Here is a 12,445-nt window from a genome sequence, read left to right on the forward strand (position 1 = left end):
CACACACACACACACACTGTCACTCACACACTGTCACTAACACACTCACACACTCACTCTGTCACTCACACACTCACTCACACACTCTCACCCTGTCACTCACACACTCACTCACACACACACACACCGTCACTCACACATCTTTGACAGATTAATACATTCACCCAGTCACTCACACTCCCTCTCTCTCTAAATGCAGTTATTATAATGCTCCAAAATCAAATGTGGATTATGTTGTATCTCTATTTCCTTCTCATGTTTTTATCTGTTTCAACTCATTTTTCCTCCAGCAATCTGTCCATTTTCTTTTTCTTTATCCCTCTCTCATGTTCTTTCCATATGTTTCTGTCTTTATCCGAGTTGTTTTTAAGTTCTTACGTGTCACAAAAAAGGTCAGAAATGTGTGGTTTTACTATGTATTTATACATGTTGTGTGTGTGTGTGTGTGTGTGTGTACTTCTCTGGTTCTGGATCAGAGCCCACACACAGAGCCGCAGGTAAACAGAGAGAGAGAGAGAGAGAGAGAGAGAGAGAGAGAGAGAGAGAGAGAGAGAGAGAGATCATGACACCTTTCAGGCAGATAACGGAGGGATAAACGCCCTCCGTCTGGTTTCCATGGTTACAAAGTCAGGCCTGTCAATCAACAGAGTCTTTATCCTCCCTCCATTGACTTGTACATGTTTGATACTCGTGTGTTATTTGTGGTCGAGGGAGGAACGTTTCTTTCCGCTGAAGCTCTGTCAATTTTACAGATGTTTACTTTTTTATTTAATAACAATGGTCTTTATTTGTGTTTGTTTCATACATAAATACACCTCAAAAAGTGTTACATATGTTCTTTCAAACAAAAACGATGAACAGTGTAACTGCAAATAAGGTCATGACTGAATAAATAAATAAATTAATTAATTAAAGCGTATTAATTAAAGAATAAGTTGAAAGCATCCCGGGAACTTACATTTGGTTAAAGATCAAAATACTGACGTCATTCAGCAGCTCATCTTCAGCTAGAGACTGTTTAAACATGTTCAATATCATCAAAACACTGCTAATGTTTAAACCAGGATTAGAATCTCTAACACATCCAGGCCACTAGGGGTCAGTGGAATATGAAGAAGTTATTCCTAAAATTAATTTAGATTTAGAACAGAATTCAAAAGAATCACAATCTGTGTTCAGTGTTTTTCCCTACTCACTGTTCCCTACACGACTCACTATAGTGCAGTGTTCTAGAGAACGATTTCACACTCTACTTTATGTGGATTTTAACAATGTAATGTGATATAGTACGTTTACTACGGCACATCGGTTGTACACTCTTTATTGCTGTGGACTCTGGGATTGTTTGAGTGCACTTTAAACCGCCCACAGATTTAGGACACCCCTACCTCCCTGAAATAGTCCACTACAGTCTGGGAATGAAACTGACTCTGAATCAAACGGTTTAGAGATTCTGTTGAGTGAATCAATTTAAATTTGACTCTGAAATGATTCAGTGTAGGAACATGGGCCTGAATAATGGAACAGAAGCTCAGATCTTCTCTCGTTTCGTACGAGACTTGGACAGTGTCCAGTGTCCACCTGTGCAGTCCAGACCACGCCCACAGGAAATGAAGGTTGGGCATCATGAGTGACATGAACATAGGGTTAACACTGTCCCTACCACCAGGGGACCTCTGATTCAAACAATGCTGATACCTCATACCTTTGTTTATAGCACTGGTGTCTGCTGACCAAAGTGACACATCTCTGCAGTCAATCAATCAACAATCAATTAATCAATCAGTCCTGCTGCACTTATATAGTGCTTTTCAAAACAGAAAGTCATCCCAAAGCAGTTTACAGTGATCCAGGGCGACAGCGACAGGAAAAACCCCCTCAGCGCATGAGGAATAAACCTCAAGAGGAACCAAAGCCCATAAGGAACCCGTCCTCCTCGGGTCGGTACCGGAGATGATGACACATTAAGGTGTAATAAGGTGAAGGTAAAGTATACGTTGTGGAGATGTAAGAGAGGATAAAAGGTGTTTAAAAATGTCCTCCTCCGGTGTGTTGAGCTGTCCAGCCCCACTTTGAGAACAGATGGTGGCCAGAGTGTCACGCCTTCGTCCTGTCAGTTTGTTGTCCCCGCCATGTGCTTTATTTGCACATGGCTCTGTTTTGTTTATGTTCGAGTCTCCGCCTTTGTTCCGCCTCCTCGTCCGTGTCATGTGTTACCCGTCCTCGTTATCTGTCCAGGTGTATCTCGTTTGTGTGAGTATTTAAGCCCTCTTGTGTCACGTCCTGTTTGTCGTACATTTCTCATTTCACTTTTCTCATGTCTAGTCGGTCGTGTTTTCGAGTCTGTCCGTCTGTCTCCACAGTTTCTCCGTGTTTGTTTCCCTAGTCGTTGTTTCGTGTCGTAGTTTCTTTTCCTCTCTCGTTCCTTCGTTTTCTCTTTAGTCTGTCAGTCCCGTTTGCCCTGTTTAGCTCCCCTTGTTTAGTTTAGCCTGGTTAGCTCCCTGTTTGTTTTCGTTATGTTAATGTATCTTTGTTTTGTTATTCTTCTTTATTAAAAAGCTGTGTTTTAGCGAGTGCGTCCGCCTCAGTCAGTCCGCTCCGTGATTCCTGACAGAATGTACGACCCTAAGGACGCAGCTAACACGAACACTCTCCCGGAAAAGAACATAAGAACGGCAGAGGATATACTGGCTGTAAGGGTTGGTGATCAACCTCTCGTTCTACAGTCTTTTATGGGAGTTCCGGCGGAATATGAAGGAGGTCCTAATTGGAAAGGTTTTATATTCCAATGTCGAAACTATTTCGAGTATTTAACTTGTCCTCCTCCTCCAGCGTTAGTCCAAGTTATGTTCATAAAATCTCTCCTTAGAGGAGAGGCGTTACGGTGGGCTGAAGCCGTAATCAGGGAGAGATATCTAGACATAGATGTAGAGACATTTTTTGAACTTGTTACCGAAAGATTCTCCCGTTCAGCTCCCGAGGATTACCCCCTCAGGTCCGGGGAAATTTTTGGGGGGGCATTAAGGGTAGGGGCTGTTAGCCTCACCTCCGGAGCTATGAGGTCTGAGGCTAACATGGGCGCACCTCGAGGTGATCTAATGGGTGCGCCTGTGAAACCCCCTAAACCCTTTACAGCTCCAGCGCGAGCCCGGCGAGCAGCACAGACTCCTGTCTTAGTTAACGCGGCGCCTTCAGCCGCGCCTGTCCTCGAGAGCGCGGCGCGCGCCTCTCCAGTCTTCGTGGACGACGTCGCAGATTCATCTGCCTCCGTGGACGACGTCGCACGTTCTCCTGTCTTCGTGAGCGCGACGCGCGCCTCTCCTGTCTTCGTGAGCGCGACGCGCGCCTCTCCAGTCTCCGTGGACGACGTCGCAGGCCCCCCTGCCTCCTTGGACGTCGTCGCAGGCCCCCCTGCCTCCTTGGACGACGTCGCAGGTTCCCCTGCCTCCGTGGACGACGTCGCAGGGCTTCCTGTCTCGAGGATGGCGGCACCCGCCGCTCCAGTCCCCGTGATGGCGGCACCCGCCGCTCCAGTCCCCGTGATGGCGGCACCCGCCGCTCCAGTCCCCGTGATGGCGGCACCCGCCGCTCCAGTCCCCGTGATGGCGGCACCCGCCGCTCCAGTTCCCGTGATGGCGGCACCCGCCGCTCCAGTTCCCGTGATGGCGGCACCCGCCGCTCCAGTTCCCGTGATGGCGGCACCCGCCGCTCCAGTCCCCGTGATGGCGGCACCCGCCGCTCCAGTGTCCGTGATGGCGGCACCCGCCGCTCCAGTGTCCGTGATGGCGGCACCCGCCGCTCCAGTGTCCGTGATGGCGGCACCCGCCGCTCCAGTGTCCGTGATGGCGGCACCCGCCGCTCCAGTGTCCGTGATGGCGGCACCCGCCGCTCCAGTGTCCGTGATGGCGGCACCCGCCGCTCCAGTGTCCGTGATGGCGGCACCCGCCGCTCCAGTCCCCGTGATGGCGGCACCCGCCGCTCCAGTCCCCGTGATGGCGGCACCCGCCGCTCCAGTCCCCGTGATGGCGGCACCCGCCGCTCCAGTCCCCGTGACGGCGGCGGCACCCGCCGCTCCTGTGTCCGTGACGGCGGCGGCACCCGCCGCTCCTGTGTCCGAGACTGCGGCGGCACCCGCCGCTCCTGTGTCCGAGACTGCGGCGGCACCCGCCGCTCCTGTGTCCGAGACTGCGGCGGCACCCGCCGCTCCTGTGTCCGAGACTGCGGCGGCACCCGCCGCTCCTGTGTCCGAGACTGCGGCGGCACCCGCCGCTCCTGTGTCCGAGACTGCGGCGGCACCCGCCGCTCCTGTGTCCGAGACTACGGCGGCACCCGCCGCTCCTGTGTCCGAGACTGTGGCTACGGCCTCTCCTGTCCCCGTGACTGTGGCTACGGCCTCCCCTGTCCATGTCCGTAGGTCGGCCCGAAGGACTTCAGGGCCGATCCCCAGAACTGTGCCCAGGCTGGTTCCTCAGACTACCCCACAGACATTAGCCAGTCCTGGGCACCGCCCTGTTATTTTGGTTCCCTTGTCTGTCCCTGTCATGGTTCCCGTCTCTGTCCTTGTCCCAGTACCCGTGTCAGCCTTTGTCTCTGTCCCTGTACCTGTTACTGTATTCATGTCTGTCCCCGTAAACGTCTTGGTCCCTGTTCCCCTACCAAGTCCAGTCCAGTCTCCTGTCTTGTCTCATGTCCAGTCCCCTGTTAGTCCTGTCCAGTCCCCGTTTCAACCCTCTGTCTTGTCTCATGTCCAGTACCCTGTCAGCCCTGTCCAGTCTATGTTTCAACCCCCGGTTCAGTCCCCTGTTAGTCATGTCCAGTCTTCGTATCCGTCCAATGTCCAGTCACCCGTCTTGTCTCCGGTCCAGTCTCTGTTTCAAATCCCTGTCCAGTCTGTTTCAACCCCCGGTTCAGTCCTCTGTTAGTCATGTCCAGTCTTCGTATCCGTCCAATGTCCAGTCACCCGTCTTGTCTCTGTTTCAACCCTCTGTCTTGTCTCCTATCCAGTCCCCTGTCAGTCCTGTCCAGTCCCTGTTTCAACCCTCTGTCTTGTCTCACGTCCAGTTCCCGTATCCGTCTCACGTCCAGTTCCCGTATCCGTCCAATGTCCAGTCTCCAGTCCCGTCTCCGTTCCAGTCTAGTGTCATGTCACCTGTCCTGTCTTCTGTCCAGTCACGTACCCCTGTCCAGTCTAACGTTCCTATCCTGTCCAGTGTCTTGTCACCAGTCTCTGCTCCCGTCCAGTCCCAGCACCAAGTTCTGTCACCTGTCCCGTCTTCTGTCCAGTCCCTGTTTCCATCCAGTGTCATGTCCAATGTCAAAAACCCTGTCAAGTCCCATGTGTCCACTCCTGTCCTGTCCAGTCCGTTCTCGTCTCTTGCTGCCCCCCTTTGTCAGTCTCCTGTCATGTCCCGTCTTGTATATTCGGTCCTGTCGTGTCCCCAGCTCCTGTGTATGTTCCCGTCCTGTCCTGAGTCCTGTCACCCGTTGGTTTGTTGTCCTGTCTTGTTTTCCGTGCCCTCTCCAGTGCCAGCTCCTGGGGGGTTTAGGAGTACGCGCCCGGGAGTTGCGCGTTCTTGGGGGGGGCATCTGTCACGCCTTCGTCCTGTCAGTTTGTTGTCCCCGCCATGTGCTTTATTTGCACATGGCTCTGTTTTGTTTATGTTCGAGTCTCCGCCTTTGTTCCGCCTCCTCGTCCGTGTCATGTGTTACCCGTCCTCGTTATCTGTCCAGGTGTATCTCGTTTGTGTGAGTATTTAAGCCCTCTTGTGTCACGTCCTGTTTGTCGTACATTTCTCATTTCACTTTTCTCATGTCTAGTCGGTCGTGTTTTCGAGTCTGTCCGTCTGTCTCCACAGTTTCTCCGTGTTTGTTTCCCTAGTCGTTGTTTCGTGTCGTAGTTTCTTTTCCTCTCTCGTTCCTTCGTTTTCTCTTTAGTCTGTCAGTCCCGTTTGCCCTGTTTAGCTCCCCTTGTTTAGTTTAGCCTGGTTAGCTCCCTGTTTGTTTTCGTTATGTTAATGTATCTTTGTTTTGTTATTCTTCTTTATTAAAAAGCTGTGTTTTAGCGAGTGCGTCCGCCTCAGTCAGTCCGCTCCGTGATTCCTGACACAGAGTCTTGTGTCCTGGAAAAAGCACATACTTCCCTCCGATTCCTGTGGGATTGTGTGGGATTTGGGGGAATCTTAGATGAAGAAAAAACACCTTTGAGAAATTGCTTCTCTGCATTTGACCCATCTGTGGCAGACAGACAAACACACACATACACACACTGTCAGTGCCCTTGGAGCAGTTTGGGAGTTAGGAATCTTGCTGAATGGCACTTCAGCCGTGAATTAATTGACAACCCTCCAACCTCAAGCACGATCCTCCAACCTTAAGGCCACGGCTGCTCACAAAGAAACTAAACCAGAGTCACTTTACTGGCCACTGAGCTGCACACAGAGGAATTTGTTCTCCACATTTAAACCAATCCGTGCAGTGAAACACACCTTTACACACACACTAGTGAACATTAGGGGGCAGTGAGCAGTGCTTGTCAGGGGCTAGGTGCCTCGCTCAAGGGCACTTCAGTCTTGACCTGCCGTCTCTGGGGATCGTACCAGCCACCTTCCAGTTACACGCCCAGTTCCCTACCCACCACATCACGACTGCCCCCAGGGGGCGCTCTTAGAGAACAAAGGAGAATTAGTGACGGTTAAAAATTGGTGAGTCGTTAAACAAAACCTGTTTATAGAAATGTTACAGACAGAAGTTAACCTCTTATTATGGGATATGGCCCACACAGCCCCTGTCAGACCCTACTCTCACCCTGCAGAACTGATCCATGTCAACTCTATAACTTCCGCTGTAATAAGAGTGTTGTTCCCCCATGTTCCTGACTCTGTTTGTCTTGTTTCCCCCTTTCAGCTGTAATTAGATGCTCTTTAAGCGCCGCTGATTCACTAAGCGGCTGAAACTGAAGCTCGGAGGCAATTATGAGACGTCTAATAAACCTGACAGTGACATGATACTCAGCTCGGCTCAGTTCAGACTCACTCACAGCCTGTTTCTCACTCTCGAGACGAGGCTGAGAAATGCCTCAGTTTCAGACGTAAAAAAGTCACTCACTCAATGATTCACTCAGGTTCTCAGTCACTCACTCTGTAACGCATTCATATACTCACTCACTCACAATGATACTCACTCTTTCAGCCACTCACTCACTCACACACACACACACACACACACACAGGAGTTGGGATTTGTGCAAATGTGTGTAAATGTATAAACTAGAACCAGTGGAACTGGGTTTTGTGTGTGTGTGTGTGTGTGTGTGTGTGTGTGTGACAGAGAGAGAGAGAGAGAGAGAGAGAGAGAGAGAGAGCAGAGCTCAGTGGGAGATGGACGGTTGATGGATGCTGAGTTCAGTGGAGTTCAAAGGCACAGGGAGTTGATGGATGGTCCTCAGTTTGGGGGCAGATCAGTGACCTCCTCAGTGTGTGTGTGTGTGTGTGTGTGAATGAGTGGGGGGGACCCTGTCAGAACACCCTTCTGCTGAGTGACGTCTGGTCAAGGTACAGCCACAGACCAACAGCCGGAGAAATACATGAGATAAAAACGCTTATTTAAAATCCTCGCTGTAGTCAGTGAGTTAAACACCACCAGCTCTGGAGCAGCTGCACATGAGCCGAACGCCTCGGCTACAACACGTCTGATTAGTTCTGGAGAGATCTCTTACACTTCCACTAAACGTGCACTTCACACATCTCATGCTCAACAGCTTGGAAACACACACACACACACACACACAGGCCATATCCCATTACTCACACTGACACACTCCCAACCTTCATTTGTGTGTGCCCACTTAAGTGCTCAAGGCTGTAGTGTCCCGTTTCTTTCATTTACCCCAACAATGGTGCCCAGTAGCGCCCACTATGTGTGTGTTTGTTTGTTTATTTACTCGTAGTTACACATATTAAATACCACACACTTACAGATGATGACCCTAAAGGGTTCTTTATTAAAGGAACTGGTTCGATGTAGAACCCTGAACTGGATAAAGGTTAATGAATAAACACTGCACTGTTAACATCTAGATTCAGTCGTTTCAGGGTGTGTGTAGTGCACTACAGAGGGAGTGTAGAGTGATTTGGGATTAAACCTCTTTCTCTCAGGTGTCATGGTGTTCTGATGTCTCTCTTTAAGAGGTACTATGGTATTTGTCTGGATAGGGATATTATCAAAAACACAAGGAGGAAAATATCTGTTTTTAAAAATAAATGGATCCACTTGGATGGGGCCTGAGAAACAGCACAGTTTTAACTCCAGTTACACCAAAGGCTAGTCCCAAAACTCCCTGAGCTCCCCGAGTAGGTGGCGACTCCATAGGTGACAGTCTTCCCATTGTATCACAATCTTAATAATCTTTGCTCTGGAAGAAGTGTGTTCTTGCTTTGCATCATGGGATTGTCTTCGTGGCTGAGGAGTGGTTCGATGCTGCATTAGAACTTGGCCAGATTAAGGTGTCGCAGTAGGCAGTGTATTTAAGGTGTTTAAGGACAGCCCACATGTCGCTAGCGCACACACTGTGATATAATATGTTCTCCATGTCCACAGCTCACTAGGTTCCAGAGGGGTATAAACCCCGCCCCCCTAGGAACAACATTCTCGGGAGCGATGAAACTCTCTCCAACATTTCCGGGATGAGTTGGAGTGGTGTTTCTGATCCAGAATCAATCCTGCCACACCAACACCTCACTATGTTTATGTGAACGTATGCCACCGAATCTTCACAGCAATTTTCTGACATCTAGTGTAAAGCCCTCCCATGAGCAGAGACAGTTATCGATGTAAACTCTGCATTTATCCCCATGATTTCAGAAGAAATACAGGATCAACTCCTGCACACCTTTGGATATGAGGTAATAACCAAATACTGACGAGCTAAAGGAGACAAACCAAGAGATTGAAGGGTTAACGGAGTTGCTGAAGCAGATTAATTATGGCTAAAAGGAGAAATAAAATAGAGAAAAAGCCCTTGTCTTTTATCGCTGACGTTTTCTTTAATGTCTGCGCATCGCTGAGCTCTCACCGAGACACAGAGCAGAGATCCCTAATTTCTCACAGCGTGGGACCAGCTGGCCCCATCTGAATCCCACCCACGATGCACAGGGAAGCACAGGGCGTCTCCACAGCGACGAAACAGCCTGAATCACCATGGAAACGCTGCCCAAACTGGACCAGTACCAGCCCGACAGAACCGCTGTGAACAGGACCTGGAAAATGCGACCAGCTCAGCCCCCAGCTCCGATATCAACAAACACACAGTGACCTTTAGGTTTTGATATGTCTCTTTGAAGAATTGAATAGGAATGTTTCAGAAGAACAAACAGAAACATGGCACTGGAGCGAGTGGATCAGACACAGCAGTGACACTGACGTGGTGGTGGTGTGTTAGTGTGTGTTGTGCTGGTGTAGAGTGGATCATTCTCAGCGCTGCAGTGACACTGACGTGGTGGTGGTGTGTGAGTGTGTGTTGTGCTGGTGTAGAGTGGATCAGACACAGCAGTGCTGCTGGAGTTTTTAAACCCCTCAGTGTCTGGACCGAGAACAGTCCACCGACCAAAAACATCCAGCCGACAGCGTCCTGTGTCACTGATGAAGGACTAGAGGACGAGCGACACACACTGTGCAGCGACAGATGAGCTACTGTCTCTGACTCTACATCTACAAGGTGGACCAACGAGGGAGGAGTGTCTCACAGAGTGGACAGAGAGTGGACACAGGGTTTAAAAACTCCAGCAGCACTGCTGTGTCTGATCCACTCTATCCCAGCACAACAGGGTGAACGGAGGCCATGAGACAAAGGATGGTCTGACTGTATCTGAACAGTGCTGTTCTATAATAAACCAACTCTTCACTCTCGGCTCATTCTGTTTCTCGACAAAAGCAAGAGTTATGACTCAGAGAGAGAGAGAGAGAGAGAGAGACTGTAAATGCCAAGTCACTAAGAAGGTGTCAGTGTTACAGCACATGCTGAGACGAGATGAAGTTGAAAATAATGTCGGATTAAGGGAGCGAATGAAAAAAAAAAGTGAGGGATGGATGGATGAATGGATGGAAAGTGAGAGGTCATTTCTTCAGCCAAAAATATCACACACTGCAGGAAAAGTGTTTCCAGAATATCCTCCGAGCTCAGAGAGATGACCACGCAGGAGAAAAAGGAGAGTTATCTAAACTCAGCCAAGTGCAGCAATCAACTCACCCCGTTTCTCCTCAGACTCACTGTCTTCTCAGACCGCAGTTTCTCCTCCGACTCACTGTCTTCTCAGACCGCAGTTTCTCCTCCGACTCACTGTCTTCTCAGACCGCAGTTTCTCCTCCGACTCACTGTCTTCTCAGACCACCATTTTAAATTTGACTTAGGTCCATTCTTCTGTCTCTTTTTGTCTCCAGTCAATAAACCTCCATCATTCCCTCTGAACCCAAAGGCATTCAATCCCAAACATCCAACTCACCCCCCATCTGCTCAGTGAAGATTCATCCACTCACCATAGATCTTCTCAGCCAGGATTCATCCACTCACCCCACAGCTGTGGTGTTTTATTACCTGATGGTGTTTATGTTGCACGTTGCCTGAACGTCTCACGCTTCACCTGCTCTGAGGTCAGAGACCAACTCCTGCTTTTAGTCACTTCAGTTCAGATGCATTCAAGCAGTGTGTTTCCTTCTCTATGTGTGTGTGTGTGTGTGTGTGTGTGAGTGTGTGAGAGAGAGAGAGAGAGAAAACATCTGCATGCCTCCACACTCCTCCTGTTAGCACTAGGCCTGTGATACCTAGCTAACCCTGATTAGCTTCAGCAGGAGGATCAGAGAGAGGTGAACGTCATTAGCACTAGCTCTGTTAGCATTAGCCTTGTTAGCATTAGTGCCCTGGTTTTTGTCTAACGGATCAATGAGGATCAACTGCAGAATCCTATAGTTGAACATATGGCCTGCTGTGGATGTGTGTGTGTGTGTGTGTACACAATGTCTGTAATGTCTGTAATTTGACACTAAAGTCATTAATCATTCAAGGAGTAGAGAACAGACTAAACATGAGTGGACAAAACAGGGCATGTTTAGGGGCAGGGAGGGGGGAGGGAGGAGGGGGTAGGAGGGGGGGCTGCATGTGAACATAATCCCCCCAGAGGAATCATGTGTCCATCTAATTAAGAACATTGAAGAAAAGCATAGTTACATTTGTTTTTGAGCGTACAAAGTCACCCGCAGGGAGACAACACAATGCACTGGAGGCTCTCAAGGAGAACAGGAGCTTTCCACTTTCCTGTTGCTTTTGTCAGTTTGCTGCTCATTGATTTCTCTGTAGTTCTGCAATGTTCGATGTTCATCTAAAATGATGCTGTTCCTTGGCTGGATTTCACAAATCACCAGTCGGGGTCGGATCTCTGCTGGTGAACCGTGAGCTGCACCGAGGCCACAATGAAAAGCAAATGTCAAACAGCAGCGAGAAGCAGTGCAACACTGAAACACACTCTAACACCAGCTCTCTACAGAATCACTGACACCTCAGTCCTGTGTGTGTGTGTGTGTGTGTGTGTACTGGACTCAAACACCAGTCTCAGTTGCGATGTGTGACGCACAATCCGTGGATGTTCATGTGATTTACTGATGGGTTTCCAGCGTGAAACTTCAGGCTTAATCTTAATCCTAACTCTAATCTCCAGAAGGTCAGGAGCTGCAGGAACGTCTCCTCTGTAACATTCTCTCTCAGCAGATTACAGCACTGTTTCTGTGATTCTTCTTCAGGATCCAGTGAACAGCACCTCCAGTGGGCAGGAGCTGACAGTGACCAAAATATAAAAAACAATCAGAGCCGAGGACAGTGGGGAAAAGCTAGACATATGAGCTGCTCCTTATGACACTGGTCTCTAAAGTGTTAATCGTAAACAACACGGCAGGCTGTGGCAGCTCTTGATGTTTGACCTCCCTCTTCTTTAAGAGGATCACCTTATTTCTGATCTCCTCAGGAGCAGCCCCTGAACAGTTCTCACTGTGTGTCGTCTTTAATCAGATCTGTTTACACAGGAGCAGAGCGACTAACACATCACTGCGGACAAAACGAAACCACACATCTCCATCCTGGACAATTTCCTTTAAGTGTCAGTGGAAATAAAATAATAATAAATAAATCACACTACATTTACACTGCAGCCAAATTTCGTGAGGAAATTTATACGAGGAATTAATAAATAACTGAGGATTTAATCAATTAATTAAAGTTACTGTTTTGGGAAATGCAAGGTTTTAATGCCACAGTAAAAACATATGGATCCATCTTCTGACAAACAGAGAGTGAGAGGGAGTGTGTGTGTGTGGATGTGTGTGTGAGTGTATGTGGATGTGTGGGTGTGTGTGGATGTGTGTATGGGTGTGTGTGTGTGGATGTGTGTGTGTGTGTGTGTGT

The sequence above is a fragment of the Hoplias malabaricus genome, chromosome X2 (assembly GCF_029633855.1).
Source record: "Hoplias malabaricus isolate fHopMal1 chromosome X2, fHopMal1.hap1, whole genome shotgun sequence".
Classification (NCBI taxonomy): domain Eukaryota; kingdom Metazoa; phylum Chordata; class Actinopteri; order Characiformes; family Erythrinidae; genus Hoplias; species Hoplias malabaricus.